Source organism: Hipposideros armiger, unplaced genomic scaffold, assembly GCF_001890085.2.
Source record: "Hipposideros armiger isolate ML-2016 unplaced genomic scaffold, ASM189008v1 scaffold_63, whole genome shotgun sequence".
NCBI lineage: Eukaryota > Metazoa > Chordata > Mammalia > Chiroptera > Hipposideridae > Hipposideros > Hipposideros armiger.
In genome coordinates this window covers 3,392,265-3,398,264 of record NW_017731413.1, presented here as the reverse complement: position 1 = coordinate 3,398,264, position 6,000 = coordinate 3,392,265, and positions in this window count along the sequence as shown.

Genomic DNA, 6,000 nt, shown 5'->3' with positions numbered 1-6,000 from the left:
AGGCAGATAACACAGGTTGGGGTCTCTTGGATGATGTATTTGATGTTGTTTTTTCATAGAATCAGAAAAGGTGAAGAAAGCCTGAATCACAGCATTTGTATTGTCAATTTTCATCAAGTTTTTATTGTTTAGTAACCTTCTCCAAAGAACTTAAAACCTATATGCACAGAAGCAAATCTAGGAGCTCTTTTAAGCAGAAACCATGATTTTTGTTTTGGTTTTTGCAAGTAACAGCACCTACCTACCACAGCATTTTGTACGCAGTGTTTAAAATAAATATTTGGCCACAGATGAATGGCTCTGTGTACTGAGCAAAGGAGTTAGAACTTTATCCCCAAAGCTGTGGGGAGCCATCTCCTGAAGCAAGTTCAGGGGAGGAGTGAAATGATCATATTTGCTTTGTAAGAACATCCTCCTGGCAATAGTTTGGAGCATATATTACAAAGGGACAGACTGGGAGGTAAGATGACTCACTGGGAGTTAACAGTAATATCACAGACTAGGTAGTTTCAGCTAGGTAGGGTATGTTGAGGTAAAAAGTAGGGACTAATCTACGTGATCTAATGATTAATAGAATGTGGAAGGAGAGTGAAGGTAGGGTAGAAGGACTCTACCAGTGATTCCTGGGATTCTGGTTTGGTCTTTTGGGTGGGTGATGGGTTAACTGGTGGAGATGCAGAATATAGTAGCAGGAGGAGCAGGTTTGGTGTCAAAAACAATAGGTTTTCTGTACCCCCTTCGGGCTTGTGGTGTTTCTGGGATGTCTGATATAGAATAAATAGAGTAGAAATGGGTTTTGAAGCCATGGGTTTTGATGTTATTTCACAGGAAGAAAGGCATAGTGTGAAACTCCAGAAGGTAAAATGGCAGCAGGAGACTACAATGGTACAGCCAGAGAGATGGACTAAAGCTAAGAGAACAGAGTAAGAAAGAGATCAGAGCTAACAGAGACATGGACTTCAAAAAGGTTGAATACAGTAAAAACTGTGAAGTCTGACTGGATAAATTGGAACTAATTTGTAAGAGCAGCAATTAGCTCTCTTTTGATTGTCAGTAATGGAAACTCAAATCAAATCAGCATAAGGAATTTTTTGGTTTATATTAATAGGAAGGAGAAAAGAGGACCCAGAGTCCTAAATGATATTTACAATTTTCTTCCCATCTTTCCCCATAATCCCTTGTTCGCATATCTCTGTCCTTCTCTGTTTGTGGTCTTATTCTTTTCTTTATTTTTTAATAATTTTTTTCAATTAGTTGACATACAATATTATATGTTTCAAGCATACAGCATACTGATTAAACATTTATGACTTACGAAGTGATCACCCTGATAAACCTAGTACCCATCTGACACCACACATAGTTATTACAATATTATTGAATACATTCCTTATACTATACTTTACATCCCCATGACTATTTTGTAACTACCAATTTGTACTTCTTAATCCCTTCACCTTTTTCACCAATTCCCCCAAACCCCCTCTATTTGGCAATTATCAATTTGTTCTCTGTATCTATAAGTTTCTGCTTTGTTTGTTTATTTATTTTGTTCTTTAGAGTCCACATATAAGTGAAATCATATGGCATTTGTCTTTGTCTGGCTTGCTCAGTTCAGCACAATATTCTCTAAGTCCATCCATGTTGTTACAGATAGCAAGATTTCATTCTTTTTTATGGTAGAGTAATATTCCATTGTATATATGTACCACCTCTTCTTTATCCATTCCTCTATTGATGGACAACCATTGCTTCCATCTCTCAGCTATTGTAAATAATGCTGAAATGAACATATGTAGTGTTTTGGTTTTCTTCAGATAAATACCCAGAAATGGGATTATTGGGTCCTTCATTGTCTCTTGTTATAGCCTTTGTTTTAAAGCCTGTTTTGACTGGTATAAGTTTTGCTACTCCAGCTTTTCTGTTTGTTTCAATGTTCTTGAAACATATTTTTCCATCCCTTTACTGTCAGTCTGTGTGTGTTTTGATCTGAAGTAAGTCTCTTATTGGCAGCATTGTTTTCTTATCCATTCAGCCACCCTATGTCTTTTGATTAGAGCATTTAACCCATTTACATTTAAAGTAATTGTTGACAGATATTTAGTTATTGCCATTTTATTATTCATATTTTTAATCTTTTTTCCTCCTTCTTCTTCTCCTTCTCCTTCTTCTTCAACATTTCTTGTAATACTGTTTTTGTTTTGATGAACTCCTTTAGCTTTGTCTTGTCTTTGTAGCTCTTTATCTGTCCTTTGAGTCTAAATGATAGCTTTGCTGGGTAGAGTAATCTTGGTTGTAGGTCCTTGATTTGCATCACTTTGAATATTTCCTGCCAATCCCTTCTGGTCTGCAAAGTTTCCGTTGAGGAATCAGCTGACAATCTTATGGGAGTACTTGTGTATGTAAAAAATTGCTTTTCTCTTCTTGCTTTTAAAATTCTCTTTGTCTTTAACATTTGGCACTTTAATTATGATGTTTCTTGGTATGGCCCTGTTTGGGTTCATCTTGTTTGGGACTCTCAGCACTTCCTGGGCGTGTATATCTATTTCATTCACCAGGTTAGGGAAGTTTTCCATCATTATTTCTTCAAATAGATTTTGATTCCTTGCTTTCTTCTTCTTCTGGTACCCCCTTGATACAGAGTCTCATTCTTTTCTACTGCAGACAGGCTTCCTGTCCATGGAGAAAGACAAGGTTATAGGTGACTCCAGGCTCACATCTTCTCAGCCTTGTAAATCCAGAGGAAAGAGGGAACTCTCTTTCTTCACTTTAGAATATATGTACAACTTTCTAGGAAGGACTCTGACTGGTCAGGTCAGCCAGGGACATAAGCCTACTCCTAGGCCAGGGGGTAGGTCCTATGAATGGTAATGCCACCAGAATCACATGGTTTGAAAAAGGAGGACTAAATTGGAAAAAAAGGAAGTGAAAAAGCTGCTGTTTCCAGCTATATGGTCGGAATTGAGGGCAACCCAAAATAACAGATGTCTACAATCTGTTGAATGATTCTGGCGAAAGCCAGTTTGCAGTTAAAACTGACAGATATTGATTAAAAAACAAAGACAAATGCCCATAGACTAGTGTTCATTTTGAAGCGGTTCACCTATTAACTAAACATATGGGTTAAAATTTATATATTCCCCAAAAGTCACGCATATAGTCAAGAATATTATAATAACTATGGATGGTATCAGATGGGTACTAGGCTTATTGGGGTGATCACTTTGTAGGGCATATAAATGTGTTGTACACCTGAAACTAATATAATATTGTATGTCAGCTGTAATTGAAAAATAAATGAAAGGAAAAAAAGGTAGACTTTCTTTTCCCTTATAGTAATTGAAATTTGTTTTTGGCATAAGATAAGATTACAAAGTCACTTATTTTTTTAAATAAAATAAAATAAATGGAACGAAGGTGTTGTTGGGAGGTTCTACATTTATTTTAGCCATGATGTTACTGCACAACACATTTTGAAACTTCTCTTTTGAATTTGCCTCAGAGTTTGGATGGTAAAATTCTATGTCTTTTAAGAACAAATCTGAGTTTTGAAAACAACCCAAGTTGTTATTTGAAGTAAAATTTGGTGGAAAAGCTAATAGGAATACAACATAATCATATAATATGATAATGAGATACGAGTAGATTAATTTTTCTCTCTGGGATGTTAATGATATCTTCTTTCTCCTCTTTCTTCTTTCTTTCTCTCTCAATAATGTCAATATCTTTTTCAAAATCTATCAGTGACTTCTGGCTCCTCACATAAAAATGTCTAAACCGTTTTGTGTGGAAGTCAAGGCTCTTTGCAGTCTCACTGGGGTTTGTTATTTGTTCTCCCTATCAGCCCAATAAGCTGATCTCTTGAATGTTTTCTGTTTATCCTCTATGATATTTTATCTTTTTGTTTTCTTTCCATGAGAGTTCATGGGACTGTTCAATTTCTATTTATTTGGAATTTTGTGAGAAGATGGTGTTAAGATCAATGTAATGTAGTTATTAATATGATGATATATTTAATATAGTACTAGGATTTAAAAGAAGTGGGCAATAGCAAGACCCCTAACAAATTATATTGATCATTACAGTCTAGTCAAAAGAGCAAGCATAGTCTTTAGAGTTAAACTAACTAGATTTGAACCCTACCTAGTTCTGCCGTTTATTAGCTTGGTGTCTTTAAGCAATTTATTTACTATTTCTCTAAGCATACATTTTTCTCATCTATAAAATATAAATAAGGACATCAGTTTCATAACTTTATTGTGAGGATTAGTCATGAAAAGATATTTTCATGACTAATCTTAGAGAAAGACTTCTATAAGCATGATAAAATCCAGAAGCTATAAAAAATTGACATTTTGATTGTATAAAATAGCATGTTTGCATGGCAAAATAATATAATAGCTAAAGCTAAGCGTGGGTAAACTGGAAAAAAATGTTTGCAACGTTTATGACAGATAAAAGGATTATTTTTATTCTCTCATATATCAGTGAGGAAAAAGACCAATCCAGTAAAAAAAAATATGGACAAATGACATAAAAATAGCCCACCATGAAGGAAATAAAGATAGCTTTTAAATATATGAAAATGTTCAGTCTCACTTGTAATAAAATAAATGAAAAATAAAACTCAGCAATATGCCATTTTTCACATAATCGACTGGCAAATGATGTGGGAAAGTAGGCACTCCATACATTGTTAAGGGGACTATAAACATGTACACTTCTTTGAAAGGCAATTTGGCAACAGCCATAAAAATTTCACCACATACACTTTTGAGTAATTCCACTTCTAGGAATATATATACCTATGCCGTCTGATATGGAAGCCAATGACCAAATATGGTTACTGAGCCCTTGAAATGTGACTCATCCGAATTGAGATGTACTTTAACTATAAACAACACATGGGATTTGAAAGACTTACTACAAGTGAAAAAACGTAAAATGTCTCATTATTAATTTTTTATGTTGATTGACATGTTGAAATGATAATATCTGGGACATATGGGTTAAATATAACACATTTAAAAAAATAGTTTCACTTGTTTCTTTTACTTTTTTAATGTGGCTGCTAGAACATTTAAAATTACATGTTTTTCACATTACATTACTCTTGAGCAATGCTAGATAGATGTTCTACTTGTATATATGGGAAATTATGTATATATAAAGAATATGTCGAAACGCCATTCATATTCACTGACAGAGGCTTTGCTAAATAAAACAGGACACATCCACACAGTGGAATATTATGTGACCAGGAAAAGGAATGAGACCAATATGTATGAAGACTGGAAACTGTCTGATATATATTGTTAAGTGAAAAAAAAAGGAAGCAGAGAAGAGTTGTAATGTGTGTGTTCAGCGTATATCTAATAGATTTTGAATGAATTATTTAAAGTACATATGCATAGACTATTCTTAGAAGGATGCATGAGAAATTATTTTTAGTTATTGTCCTAGAGAGAAGAAATTTCAGTTCAGTATCAGAGGTGGGGAAGATTTACATTTCACTCCACCTATTTGTACTGATTGAATGTTTTTACAATACATATTCATGACTTATTCTGAAAAAAAATGTATTTACAGGTTTTCATTGTTTCTGAAGAAAACAGTCTCCAAAAAGAATTTTCCAAAGTCAGTTGTAAGAGCATAATAATTCAAAGTGGAGGTGGGGGAGAGGTGTATGTAAACCACAGTGTCCTACACATAGTAGGCTTCTAGGAGACACCCTTTCCCTCTCCTTCCCTACACTTTGTCTAATAGCACAGGTCATAGCAGAATCTTTCCACATTTCAGGGATGCCTTAAGTGTTACCTTCGTGTTATGGCTCTAGATGTTGTCAAGTGTAAATGGGACTAGGCTCTACTGATCCTATGGCATGCCCTGGAAGCTAGTTATTTGCCCCCAATCAATCCCCAAACTTTCATGCTTACTTTTATACCTCTCTCATCAAAATGGAAGGCAGCTTGTGTGATGTATAACTTCACACTCAGTATA